This window comes from Triturus cristatus, chromosome 12 (assembly GCF_964204655.1).
Source record: "Triturus cristatus chromosome 12, aTriCri1.1, whole genome shotgun sequence".
Classification (NCBI taxonomy): Eukaryota; Metazoa; Chordata; class Amphibia; order Caudata; family Salamandridae; genus Triturus; species Triturus cristatus.
Window position 1 is genome coordinate 219,091,360 of NC_140595.1, and position 12,607 is coordinate 219,103,966.

Consider the following 12,607-nt stretch of genomic DNA (forward strand, 5'->3'; position numbering starts at 1 on the left):
CACTCTGTTTATGCAAATGAGCAAGCAGAGAGCTCAGGAATAAAACACCAAACTCATGTCCCCCAAAAAAGCAGCAGGCAATTGCTGGATATTCCCCAACTTCTAATGCTTTTCTTTTAAACAAATGATAAACAGCCTCACCTGTGGCAAGGCTTAAAAAAATTGAATAAACTCTTAAATGTTCCTCTCCACGGAAATCTTTAGTAAAAGGCGAAAGATTTTTTCGTTTTGAAGAGAAACCAGAGTAAGTGACAATATAGCTCTCTAGGGTAAGTGGCGGCACATCAAAGACCCTGTCATTGCGAGGGTGAGGACCTGAAAGGTATTTTCAGGCTCTAAGAAAGAGGGCGAGAACCAGGCCGGTGGGCAAAACAGGCCAACATTTCAAAGTCTCTGCTCAAGGTACAAAAAGGTGGACTGTTCACATGTGTATGTCTGGGAATATGCAAATTTCTTTTGTACTCACCTCAGCTCATTAGGAGTTGTCGGGGCTGCTGGGGAAGGGGAACAGGAAATGTGAATCAGGCTTTTAGTTAAGTGGCACTGTAGGCCTTTTGTCCCCTAGCCATTTTACGCTTTCAACACGCTCTACACATAGCCATGCACCGTATGTGCCTTTTTCACACGTACTTTCATTAAACCTGAATATAGAAGGATATATCTGTCTAGGCTGGAGACACGTGAAACAAGTCTGACGTGCCCCTTCAAGTCTACCTGAGAGGAAGCTGACTCAGGATTGGCGACCTCTCAGGGCACCTCGAACGGGCACAAATAACGGGCAAGCCCTATGAAAAGCACAGCATGAGTCTTGGTCCCACCTTTAAAAAGGAGGGTGACCTCTGGGATCTGGCAGCAGGATCTTTGGGAGATAAGAAAATATACTGCCTGCGATCGTGAAGTTTCAAGTCAGTCAAGAAAAGCAATCTCATGCACTGCACAAGCTCTTTCCCATGAGGCACCTCTCCTGCACTCTGTTTATGCAAATGAGCAAGCAGAGAGCTCAGGAATAAAACACCAAACTCATGTCCCCCAAAAAAGCAGCAGGCAATTGCTGGATATTCCCCAACTTCTAATGCTTTTCTTTTAAACAAATGATAAACAGCCTCACCTGTGGCAAGGCTTAAAAAAATTGAATAAACTCTTAAATGTTCCTCTCCACGGAAATCTTTAGTAAAAGGCGAAAGATTTTTTCGTTTTGAAGAGAAACCAGAGTAAGTGACAATATAGCTCTCTAGGGTAAGTGGCGGCACATCAAAGACCCTGTCATTGCGAGGGTGAGGACCTGAAAGGTATTTTCAGGCTCTAAGAAAGAGGGCGAGAACCAGGCCGGTGGGCAAAACAGGCCAACATTTCAAAGTCTCTGCTCAAGGTACAAAAAGGTGGACTGTTCACATGTGTATGTCTGGGAATATGCAAATTTCTTTTGTACTCACCTCAGCTCATTAGGAGTTGTCGGGGCTGCTGGGGAAGGGGAACAGCAAATGTGAATCAGGCTTTTAGTTAAGTGGCACTGTAGGCCTTTTGTCCCCTAGCCATTTTACGCTTTCAACACGCTCTACACATAGCCATGCACCGTATGTGCCTTTTTCACACGTACTTTCATTAAACCTGAATATAGAAGGATATATCTGTCTAGGCTGGAGACACGTGAAACAAGTCTGACGTGCCCCTTCAAGTCTACCTGAGAGGAAGCTGACTCAGGATTGGGGACCTCTCAGGGCACCTCGAACGGGCACAAATAACGGGCAAGCCCTATGAAAAGCACAGCATGAGTCTTGGTCCCACCTTTAAAAAGGAGGGTGACCTCTGGGATCTGGCAGCAGGATCTTTGGGAGATAAGAAAATATACTGCCTGCGATCGTGAAGTTTCAAGTCAGTCAAGAAAAGCAATCTCATGCACTGCACAAGCTCTTTCCCATGAGGCACCTCTCCTGCACTCTGTTTATGCAAATGAGCAAGCAGAGAGCTCAGGAATAAAACACCAAACTCAAGTCCCCCAAAAAAGCAGCAGGCAATTGCTGGATATTCCCCAACTTCTAATGCTTTTCTTTTAAACAAATGATAAACAGCCTCACCTGTGGCAAGGCTTAAAAAAATTGAATAAACTCTTAAATGTTCCTCTCCACGGAAATCTTTAGTAAAAGGCGAAAGATTTTTTCGTTTTGAAGAGAAACCAGAGTAAGTGACAATATAGCTCTCTAGGGTAAGTGGCGGCACATCAAAGACCCTGTCATTGCGAGGGTGAGGACCTGAAAGGTATTTTCAGGCTCTAAGAAAGAGGGCGAGAACCAGGCCGGTGGGCAAAACAGGCCAACATTTCAAAGTCTCTGCTCAAGGTACAAAAAGGTGGACTGTTCACATGTGTATGTCTGGGAATATGCAAATTTCTTTTGTACTCACCTCAGCTCATTAGGAGTTGTCGGGGCTGCTGGGGAAGGGGAACAGGAAATGTGAATCAGGCTTTTAGTTAAGTGGCACTGTAGGCCTTTTGTCCCCTAGCCATTTTACGCTTTCAACACGCTCTACACATAGCCATGCACCGTATGTGCCTTTTTCACACGTACTTTCATTAAACCTGAATATAGAAGGATATATCTGTCTAGGCTGGAGACACGTGAAACAAGTCTGACGTGCCCCTTCAAGTCTACCTGAGAGGAAGCTGACTCAGGATTGGCGACCTCTCAGGGCACCTCGAACGGGCACAAATAACGGGCAAGCCCTATGAAAAGCACAGCATGAGTCTTGGTCCCACCTTTAAAAAGGAGGGTGACCTCTGGGATCTGGCAGCAGGATCTTTGGGAGATAAGAAAATATACTGCCTGCGATCGTGAAGTTTCAAGTCAGTCAAGAAAAGCAATCTCATGCACTGCACAAGCTCTTTCCCATGAGGCACCTCTCCTGCACTCTGTTTATGCAAATGAGCAAGCAGAGAGCTCAGGAATAAAACACCAAACTCATGTCCCCCAAAAAAGCAGCAGACAATTGCTGGATATTCCCCAACTTCTAATGCTTTTCTTTTAAACAAATGATAAACAGCCTCACCTGTGGCAAGGCTTAAAAAAATTGAATAAACTCTTAAATGTTCCTCTCCACGGAAATCTTTAGTAAAAGGCGAAAGATTTTTTCGTTTTGAAGAGAAACCAGAGTAAGTGACAATATAGCTCTCTAGGGTAAGTGGCGGCACATCAAAGACCCTGTCATTGCGAGGGTGAGGACCTGAAAGGTATTTTCAGGCTCTAAGAAAGAGGGCGAGAACCAGGCCGGTGGGCAAAACAGGCCAACATTTCAAAGTCTCTGCTCAAGGTACAAAAAGGTGGACTGTTCACATGTGTATGTCTGGGAATATGCAAATTTCTTTTGTACTCACCTCAGCTCATTAGGAGTTGTCGGGGCTGCTGGGGAAGGGGAACAGGAAATGTGAATCAGGCTTTTAGTTAAGTGGCACTGTAGGCCTTTTGTCCCCTAGCCATTTTACGCTTTCAACACGCTCTACACATAGCCATGCACCGTATGTGCCTTTTTCACACGTACTTTCATTAAACCTGAATATAGAAGGATATATCTGTCTAGGCTGGAGACACGTGAAACAAGTCTGACGTGCCCCTTCAAGTCTACCTGAGAGGAAGCTGACTCAGGATTGGCGACCTCTCAGGGCACCTCTAACGGGCACAAATAACGGGCACAAATAACGGGCAAGCCCTATGAAAAGCACAGCATGAGTCTTGGTCCCACCTTTAAAAAGGAGGGTGACCTCTGGGATCTGGCAGCAGGATCTTTGGGAGATAAGAAAATATACTGCCTGCGATCGTGAAGTTTCAAGTCAGTCAAGAAAAGCAATCTCATGCACTGCACAAGCTCTTTCCCATGAGGCACCTCTCCTGCACTCTGTTTATGCAAATGAGCAAGCAGAGAGCTCAGGAATAAAACACCAAACTCATGTCCCCCAAAAAAGCAGCAGACAATTGCTGGATATTCCCCAACTTCTAATGCTTTTCTTTTAAACAAATGATAAACAGCCTCACCTGTGGCAAGGCTTAAAAAAATTGAATAAACTCTTAAATGTTTCTCTCCACGGAAATCTTTAGTAAAAGGCGAAAGATTTTTTCGTTTTGAAGAGAAACCAGAGTAAGTGACAATATAGCTCTCTAGGGTAAGTGGCGGCACATCAAAGACCCTGTCATTGCGAGGGTGAGGACCTGAAAGGTATTTTCAGGCTCTAAGAAAGAGGGCGAGAACCAGGCCGGTGGGCAAAACAGGCCAACATTTCAAAGTCTCTGCTCAAGGTACAAAAAGGTGGACTGTTCACATGTGTATGTCTGGGAATATGCAAATTTCTTTTGTACTCACCTCAGCTCATTAGGAGTTGTCGGGGCTGCTGGGGAAGGGGAACAGCAAATGTGAATCAGGCTTTTAGTTAAGTGGCACTGTAGGCCTTTTGTCCCCTAGCCATTTTACGCTTTCAACACGCTCTACACATAGCCATGCACCGTATGTGCCTTTTTCACACGTACTTTCATTAAACCTGAATATAGAAGGATATATCTGTCTAGGCTGGAGACACGTGAAACAAGTCTGACGTGCCCCTTCAAGTCTACCTGAGAGGAAGCTGACTCAGAATTGGCGACCTCTCAGGGCACCTCTAACGGGCACAAATAACCGGCAAGCCCTATGAAAAGCACAGCATGAGTCTTGGTGCCACCTTTAAAAAGGAGGGTGACCTCTGGGATCTGGCAGCAGGATCTTTGGGAGATAAGAAAATATACTGCCTGCGATCGTGAAGTTTCAAGTCAGTCAAGAAAAGCAATCTCATGCACTGCACAAGCTCTTTCCCATGAGGCACCTCTCCTGCACTCTGTTTATGCAAATGAGCAAGCAGAGAGCTCAGGAATAAAACACCAAACTCATGTCCCCCAAAAAAGCAGCAGACAATTGCTGGATATTCCCCAACTTCTAATGCTTTTCTTTTAAACAAATGATAAACAGCCTCACCTGTGGCAAGGCTTAAAAAAATTGAATAAACTCTTAAATGTTCCTCTCCACGGAAATCTTTAGTAAAAGGCGAAAGATTTTTTCGTTTTGAAGAGAAACCAGAGTAAGTGACAATATAGCTCTCTAGGGTAAGTGGCGGCACATCAAAGACCCTGTCATTGCGAGGGTGAGGACCTGAAAGGTATTTTCAGGCTCTAAGAAAGAGGGCGAGAACCAGGCCGGTGGGCAAAACAGGCCAACATTTCAAAGTCTCTGCTCAAGGTACAAAAAGGTGGACTGTTCACATGTGTATGTCTGGGAATATGCAAATTTCTTTTGTACTCACCTCAGCTCATTAGGAGTTGTCGGGGCTGCTGGGGAAGGGGAACAGGAAATGTGAATCAGGCTTTTAGTTAAGTGGCACTGTAGGCCTTTTGTCCCCTAGCCATTTTACGCTTTCAACACGCTCTACACATAGCCATGCACCGTATGTGCCTTTTTCACACGTACTTTCATTAAACCTGAATATAGAAGGATATATCTGTCTAGGCTGGAGACACGTGAAACAAGTCTGACGTGCCCCTTCAAGTCTACCTGAGAGGAAGCTGACTCAGGATTGGGGACCTCTCAGGGCACCTCGAACGGGCACAAATAACGGGCAAGCCCTATGAAAAGCACAGCATGAGTCTTGGTCCCACCTTTAAAAAGGAGGGTGACCTCTGGGATCTGGCAGCAGGATCTTTGGGAGATAAGAAAATATACTGCCTGAGATCGTGAAGTTTCAAGTCAGTCAAGAAAAGCAATCTCATGCACTGCACAAGCTCTTTCCCATGAGGCACCTCTCCTGCACTCTGTTTATGCAAATGAGCAAGCAGAGCGCTCAGGAATAAAACACCAAACTCATGTCCCCCAAAAAAGCAGCAGACAATTGCTGGATATTCCCCAACTTCTAATGCTTTTCTTTTAAACAAATGATAAACAGCCTCACCTGTGGCAAGGCTTAAAAAAATTGAATAAACTCTTAAATGTTCCTCTCCACGGAAATCTTTAGTAAAAGGCGAAAGATTTTTTCGTTTTGAAGAGAAACCAGAGTAAGTGACAATATAGCTCTCTAGGGTAAGTGGCGGCACATCAAAGACCCTGTCATTGCGAGGGTGAGGACCTGAAAGGTATTTTCAGGCTCTAAGAAAGAGGGCGAGAACCAGGCCGGTGGGCAAAACAGGCCAACATTTCAAAGTCTCTGCTCAAGGTACAAAAAGGTGGACTGTTCACATGTGTATGTCTGGGAATATGCAAATTTCTTTTGTACTCACCTCAGCTCATTAGGAGTTGTCGGGGCTGCTGGGGAAGGGGAACAGGAAATGTGAATCAGGCTTTTAGTTAAGTGGCACTGTAGGCCTTTTGTCCCCTAGCCATTTTACGCTTTCAACACGCTCTACACATAGCCATGCACCGTATGTGCCTTTTTCACACGTACTTTCATTAAACCTGAATATAGAAGGATATATCTGTCTAGGCTGGAGACACGTGAAACAAGTCTGACGTGCCCCTTCAAGTCTACCTGAGAGGAAGCTGACTCAGGATTGGCGACCTCTCAGGGCACCTCTAACGGGCACAAATAACGGGCAAGCCCTATGAAAAGCACAGCATGAGTCTTGGTCCCACCTTTAAAAAGGAGGGTGACCTCTGGGATCTGGCAGCAGGATCTTTGGGAGATAAGAAAATATACTGCCTGCGATCGTGAAGTTTCAAGTCAGTCAAGAAAAGCAATCTCATGCACTGCACAAGCTCTTTCCCATGAGGCACCTCTCCTGCACTCTGTTTATGCAAATGAGCAAGCAGAGAGCTCAGGAATAAAACACCAAACTCATGTCCCCCAAAAAAGCAGCAGACAATTGCTGGATATTCCCCAACTTCTAATGCTTTTCTTTTAAACAAATGATAAACAGCCTCACCTGTGGCAAGGCTTAAAAAAATTGAATAAACTCTTAAATGTTCCTCTCCACGGAAATCTTTAGTAAAAGGCGAAAGATTTTTTCGTTTTGAAGAGAAACCAGAGTAAGTGACAATATAGCTCTCTAGGGTAAGTGGCGGCACATCAAAGACCCTGTCATTGCGAGGGTGAGGACCTGAAAGGTATTTTCAGGCTCTAAGAAAGAGGGCGAGAACCAGGCCGGTGGGCAAAACAGGCCAACATTTCAAAGTCTCTGCTCAAGGTACAAAAAGGTGGACTGTTCACATGTGTATGTCTGGGAATATGCAAATTTCTTTTGTACTCACCTCAGCTCATTAGGAGTTGTCGGGGCTGCTGGGGAAGGGGAACAGGAAATGTGAATCAGGCTTTTAGTTAAGTGGCACTGTAGGCCTTTTGTCCCCTAGCCATTTTACGCTTTCAACACGCTCTACACATAGCCATGCACCGTATGTGCCTTTTTCACACGTACTTTCATTAAACCTGAATATAGAAGGATATATCTGTCTAGGCTGGAGACACGTGAAACAAGTCTGACGTGCCCCTTCAAGTCTACCTGAGAGGAAGCTGACTCAGGATTGGCGACCTCTCAGGGCACCTCGAACGGGCACAAATAACGGGCAAGCCCTATGAAAAGCACAGCATGAGTCTTGGTCCCACCTTTAAAAAGGAGGGTGACCTCTGGGATCTGGCAGCAGGATCTTTGGGAGATAAGAAAATATACTGCCTGCGATCGTGAAGTTTCAAGTCAGTCAAGAAAAGCAATCTCATGCACTGCACAAGCTCTTTCCCATGAGGCACCTCTCCTGCACTCTGTTTATGCAAATGAGCAAGCAGAGAGCTCAGGAATAAAACACCAAACTCATGTCCCCCAAAAAAGCAGCAGGCAATTGCTGGATATTCCCCAACTTCTAATGCTTTTCTTTTAAACAAATGATAAACAGCCTCACCTGTGGCAAGGCTTAAAAAAATTGAATAAACTCTTAAATGTTCCTCTCCACGGAAATCTTTAGTAAAAGGCGAAAGATTTTTTCGTTTTGAAGAGAAACCAGAGTAAGTGACAATATAGCTCTCTAGGGTAAGTGGCGGCACATCAAAGACCCTGTCATTGCGAGGGTGAGGACCTGAAAGGTATTTTCAGGCTCTAAGAAAGAGGGCGAGAACCAGGCCGGTGGGCAAAACAGGCCAACATTTCAAAGTCTCTGCTCAAGGTACAAAAAGGTGGACTGTTCACATGTGTATGTCTGGGAATATGCAAATTTCTTTTGTACTCACCTCAGCTCATTAGGAGTTGTCGGGGCTGCTGGGGAAGGGGAACAGGAAATGTGAATCAGGCTTTTAGTTAAGTGGCACTGTAGGCCTTTTGTCCCCTAGCCATTTTACGCTTTCAACACGCTCTACACATAGCCATGCACCGTATGTGCCTTTTTCACACGTACTTTCATTAAACCTGAATATAGAAGGATATATCTGTCTAGGCTGGAGACACGTGAAACAAGTCTGACGTGCCCCTTCAAGTCTACCTGAGAGGAAGCTGACTCAGGATTGGCGACCTCTCAGGGCACCTCGAACGGGCACAAATAACGGGCAAGCCCTATGAAAAGCACAGCATGAGTCTTGGTCCCACCTTTAAAAAGGAGGGTGACCTCTGGGATCTGGCAGCAGGATCTTTGGGAGATAAGAAAATATACTGCCTGCGATCGTGAAGTTTCAAGTCAGTCAAGAAAAGCAATCTCATGCACTGCACAAGCTCTTTCCCATGAGGCACCTCTCCTGCACTCTGTTTATGCAAATGAGCAAGCAGAGAGCTCAGGAATAAAACACCAAACTCATGTCCCCCAAAAAAGCAGCAGGCAATTGCTGGATATTCCCCAACTTCTAATGCTTTTCTTTTAAACAAATGATAAACAGCCTCACCTGTGGCAAGGCTTAAAAAAATTGAATAAACTCTTAAATGTTCCTCTCCACGGAAATCTTTAGTAAAAGGCGAAAGATTTTTTCGTTTTGAAGAGAAACCAGAGTAAGTGACAATATAGCTCTCTAGGGTAAGTGGCGGCACATCAAAGACCCTGTCATTGCGAGGGTGAGGACCTGAAAGGTATTTTCAGGCTCTAAGAAAGAGGGCGAGAACCAGGCCGGTGGGCAAAACAGGCCAACATTTCAAAGTCTCTGCTCAAGGTACAAAAAGGTGGACTGTTCACATGTGTATGTCTGGGAATATGCAAATTTCTTTTGTACTCACCTCAGCTCATTAGGAGTTGTCGGGGCTGCTGGGGAAGGGGAACAGCAAATGTGAATCAGGCTTTTAGTTAAGTGGCACTGTAGGCCTTTTGTCCCCTAGCCATTTTACGCTTTCAACACGCTCTACACATAGCCATGCACCGTATGTGCCTTTTTCACACGTACTTTCATTAAACCTGAATATAGAAGGATATATCTGTCTAGGCTGGAGACACGTGAAACAAGTCTGACGTGCCCCTTCAAGTCTACCTGAGAGGAAGCTGACTCAGGATTGGGGACCTCTCAGGGCACCTCGAACGGGCACAAATAACGGGCAAGCCCTATGAAAAGCACAGCATGAGTCTTGGTCCCACCTTTAAAAAGGAGGGTGACCTCTGGGATCTGGCAGCAGGATCTTTGGGAGATAAGAAAATATACTGCCTGCGATCGTGAAGTTTCAAGTCAGTCAAGAAAAGCAATCTCATGCACTGCACAAGCTCTTTCCCATGAGGCACCTCTCCTGCACTCTGTTTATGCAAATGAGCAAGCAGAGAGCTCAGGAATAAAACACCAAACTCAAGTCCCCCAAAAAAGCAGCAGGCAATTGCTGGATATTCCCCAACTTCTAATGCTTTTCTTTTAAACAAATGATAAACAGCCTCACCTGTGGCAAGGCTTAAAAAAATTGAATAAACTCTTAAATGTTCCTCTCCACGGAAATCTTTAGTAAAAGGCGAAAGATTTTTTCGTTTTGAAGAGAAACCAGAGTAAGTGACAATATAGCTCTCTAGGGTAAGTGGCGGCACATCAAAGACCCTGTCATTGCGAGGGTGAGGACCTGAAAGGTATTTTCAGGCTCTAAGAAAGAGGGCGAGAACCAGGCCGGTGGGCAAAACAGGCCAACATTTCAAAGTCTCTGCTCAAGGTACAAAAAGGTGGACTGTTCACATGTGTATGTCTGGGAATATGCAAATTTCTTTTGTACTCACCTCAGCTCATTAGGAGTTGTCGGGGCTGCTGGGGAAGGGGAACAGGAAATGTGAATCAGGCTTTTAGTTAAGTGGCACTGTAGGCCTTTTGTCCCCTAGCCATTTTACGCTTTCAACACGCTCTACACATAGCCATGCACCGTATGTGCCTTTTTCACACGTACTTTCATTAAACCTGAATATAGAAGGATATATCTGTCTAGGCTGGAGACACGTGAAACAAGTCTGACGTGCCCCTTCAAGTCTACCTGAGAGGAAGCTGACTCAGGATTGGCGACCTCTCAGGGCACCTCGAACGGGCACAAATAACGGGCAAGCCCTATGAAAAGCACAGCATGAGTCTTGGTCCCACCTTTAAAAAGGAGGGTGACCTCTGGGATCTGGCAGCAGGATCTTTGGGAGATAAGAAAATATACTGCCTGCGATCGTGAAGTTTCAAGTCAGTCAAGAAAAGCAATCTCATGCACTGCACAAGCTCTTTCCCATGAGGCACCTCTCCTGCACTCTGTTTATGCAAATGAGCAAGCAGAGAGCTCAGGAATAAAACACCAAACTCATGTCCCCCAAAAAAGCAGCAGACAATTGCTGGATATTCCCCAACTTCTAATGCTTTTCTTTTAAACAAATGATAAACAGCCTCACCTGTGGCAAGGCTTAAAAAAATTGAATAAACTCTTAAATGTTCCTCTCCACGGAAATCTTTAGTAAAAGGCGAAAGATTTTTTCGTTTTGAAGAGAAACCAGAGTAAGTGACAATATAGCTCTCTAGGGTAAGTGGCGGCACATCAAAGACCCTGTCATTGCGAGGGTGAGGACCTGAAAGGTATTTTCAGGCTCTAAGAAAGAGGGCGAGAACCAGGCCGGTGGGCAAAACAGGCCAACATTTCAAAGTCTCTGCTCAAGGTACAAAAAGGTGGACTGTTCACATGTGTATGTCTGGGAATATGCAAATTTCTTTTGTACTCACCTCAGCTCATTAGGAGTTGTCGGGGCTGCTGGGGAAGGGGAACAGGAAATGTGAATCAGGCTTTTAGTTAAGTGGCACTGTAGGCCTTTTGTCCCCTAGCCATTTTACGCTTTCAACACGCTCTACACATAGCCATGCACCGTATGTGCCTTTTTCACACGTACTTTCATTAAACCTGAATATAGAAGGATATATCTGTCTAGGCTGGAGACACGTGAAACAAGTCTGACGTGCCCCTTCAAGTCTACCTGAGAGGAAGCTGACTCAGGATTGGCGACCTCTCAGGGCACCTCTAACGGGCACAAATAACGGGCACAAATAACGGGCAAGCCCTATGAAAAGCACAGCATGAGTCTTGGTCCCACCTTTAAAAAGGAGGGTGACCTCTGGGATCTGGCAGCAGGATCTTTGGGAGATAAGAAAATATACTGCCTGCGATCGTGAAGTTTCAAGTCAGTCAAGAAAAGCAATCTCATGCACTGCACAAGCTCTTTCCCATGAGGCACCTCTCCTGCACTCTGTTTATGCAAATGAGCAAGCAGAGAGCTCAGGAATAAAACACCAAACTCATGTCCCCCAAAAAAGCAGCAGGCAATTGCTGGATATTCCCCAACTTCTAATGCTTTTCTTTTAAACAAATGATAAACAGCCTCACCTGTGGCAAGGCTTAAAAAAATTGAATAAACTCTTAAATGTTCCTCTCCACGGAAATCTTTAGTAAAAGGCGAAAGATTTTTTCGTTTTGAAGAGAAACCAGAGTAAGTGACAATATAGCTCTCTAGGGTAAGTGGCGGCACATCAAAGACCCTGTCATTGCGAGGGTGAGGACCTGAAAGGTATTTTCAGGCTCTAAGAAAGAGGGCGAGAACCAGGCCGGTGGGCAAAACAGGCCAACATTTCAAAGTCTCTGCTCAAGGTACAAAAAGGTGGACTGTTCACATGTGTATGTCTGGGAATATGCAAATTTCTTTTGTACTCACCTCAGCTCATTAGGAGTTGTCGGGGCTGCTGGGGAAGGGGAACAGCAAATGTGAATCAGGCTTTTAGTTAAGTGGCACTGTAGGCCTTTTGTCCCCTAGCCATTTTACGCTTTCAACACGCTCTACACATAGCCATGCACCGTATGTGCCTTTTTCACACGTACTTTCATTAAACCTGAATATAGAAGGATATATCTGTCTAGGCTGGAGACACGTGAAACAAGTCTGACGTGCCCCTTCAAGTCTACCTGAGAGGAAGCTGACTCAGGATTGGCGACCTCTCAGGGCACCTCGAACGGGCACAAATAACGGGCAAGCCCTATGAAAAGCACAGCATGAGTCTTGGTCCCACCTTTAAAAAGGAGGGTGACCTCTGGGATCTGGCAGCAGGATCTTTGGGAGATAAGAAAATATACTGCCTGCGATCGTGAAGTTTCAAGTCAGTCAAGAAAAGCAATCTCATGCACTGCACAAGCTCTTTCCCATGAGGCACCTCTCCTGCACTCTGTTT

At 45.3% G+C, this 12,607-nt stretch overlaps 13 non-coding genes across 13 annotated transcripts; all 13 read right to left on the reverse strand.

Annotated features, from left to right (window-relative positions):
- Positions 1-133: 133 nt before the first annotated feature.
- Positions 134-248, reverse strand: LOC146775645 (U5 spliceosomal RNA). Its single transcript, XR_014973497.1, has one exon. It is a non-coding gene; the product is annotated as a U5 spliceosomal RNA (small nuclear RNA).
- Positions 249-1,100: 852 nt separating this feature from the next.
- Positions 1,101-1,215, reverse strand: LOC146775646 (U5 spliceosomal RNA). Its single transcript, XR_014973498.1, has one exon. It is a non-coding gene; the product is annotated as a U5 spliceosomal RNA (small nuclear RNA).
- An 852-nt stretch (positions 1,216-2,067) lies between these two features.
- Positions 2,068-2,182, reverse strand: LOC146775647 (U5 spliceosomal RNA). Its single transcript, XR_014973499.1, has one exon. It is a non-coding gene; the product is annotated as a U5 spliceosomal RNA (small nuclear RNA).
- Positions 2,183-3,034: 852 nt separating this feature from the next.
- On the reverse strand, positions 3,035-3,149 carry LOC146775648 (U5 spliceosomal RNA). The gene has a single exon (XR_014973500.1). It is a non-coding gene; the product is annotated as a U5 spliceosomal RNA (small nuclear RNA).
- An 865-nt stretch (positions 3,150-4,014) lies between these two features.
- Positions 4,015-4,129, reverse strand: LOC146775649 (U5 spliceosomal RNA). The gene has a single exon (XR_014973629.1). It is a non-coding gene; the product is annotated as a U5 spliceosomal RNA (small nuclear RNA).
- Positions 4,130-4,981: 852 nt separating this feature from the next.
- On the reverse strand, positions 4,982-5,096 carry LOC146775650 (U5 spliceosomal RNA). The gene has a single exon (XR_014973501.1). It is a non-coding gene; the product is annotated as a U5 spliceosomal RNA (small nuclear RNA).
- An 852-nt stretch (positions 5,097-5,948) lies between these two features.
- Positions 5,949-6,063, reverse strand: LOC146775651 (U5 spliceosomal RNA). The gene has a single exon (XR_014973502.1). It is a non-coding gene; the product is annotated as a U5 spliceosomal RNA (small nuclear RNA).
- Positions 6,064-6,915: 852 nt separating this feature from the next.
- LOC146775652 (U5 spliceosomal RNA) lies at positions 6,916-7,030 on the reverse strand. The gene has a single exon (XR_014973504.1). It is a non-coding gene; the product is annotated as a U5 spliceosomal RNA (small nuclear RNA).
- Positions 7,031-7,882: 852 nt separating this feature from the next.
- LOC146775653 (U5 spliceosomal RNA) lies at positions 7,883-7,997 on the reverse strand. Its single transcript, XR_014973505.1, has one exon. It is a non-coding gene; the product is annotated as a U5 spliceosomal RNA (small nuclear RNA).
- Positions 7,998-8,849: 852 nt separating this feature from the next.
- On the reverse strand, positions 8,850-8,964 carry LOC146775654 (U5 spliceosomal RNA). The gene has a single exon (XR_014973506.1). It is a non-coding gene; the product is annotated as a U5 spliceosomal RNA (small nuclear RNA).
- Positions 8,965-9,816: 852 nt separating this feature from the next.
- Positions 9,817-9,931, reverse strand: LOC146775655 (U5 spliceosomal RNA). The gene has a single exon (XR_014973507.1). It is a non-coding gene; the product is annotated as a U5 spliceosomal RNA (small nuclear RNA).
- An 852-nt stretch (positions 9,932-10,783) lies between these two features.
- On the reverse strand, positions 10,784-10,898 carry LOC146775656 (U5 spliceosomal RNA). Its single transcript, XR_014973508.1, has one exon. It is a non-coding gene; the product is annotated as a U5 spliceosomal RNA (small nuclear RNA).
- An 865-nt stretch (positions 10,899-11,763) lies between these two features.
- On the reverse strand, positions 11,764-11,878 carry LOC146775657 (U5 spliceosomal RNA). Its single transcript, XR_014973509.1, has one exon. It is a non-coding gene; the product is annotated as a U5 spliceosomal RNA (small nuclear RNA).
- Positions 11,879-12,607: the final 729 nt, after the last annotated feature.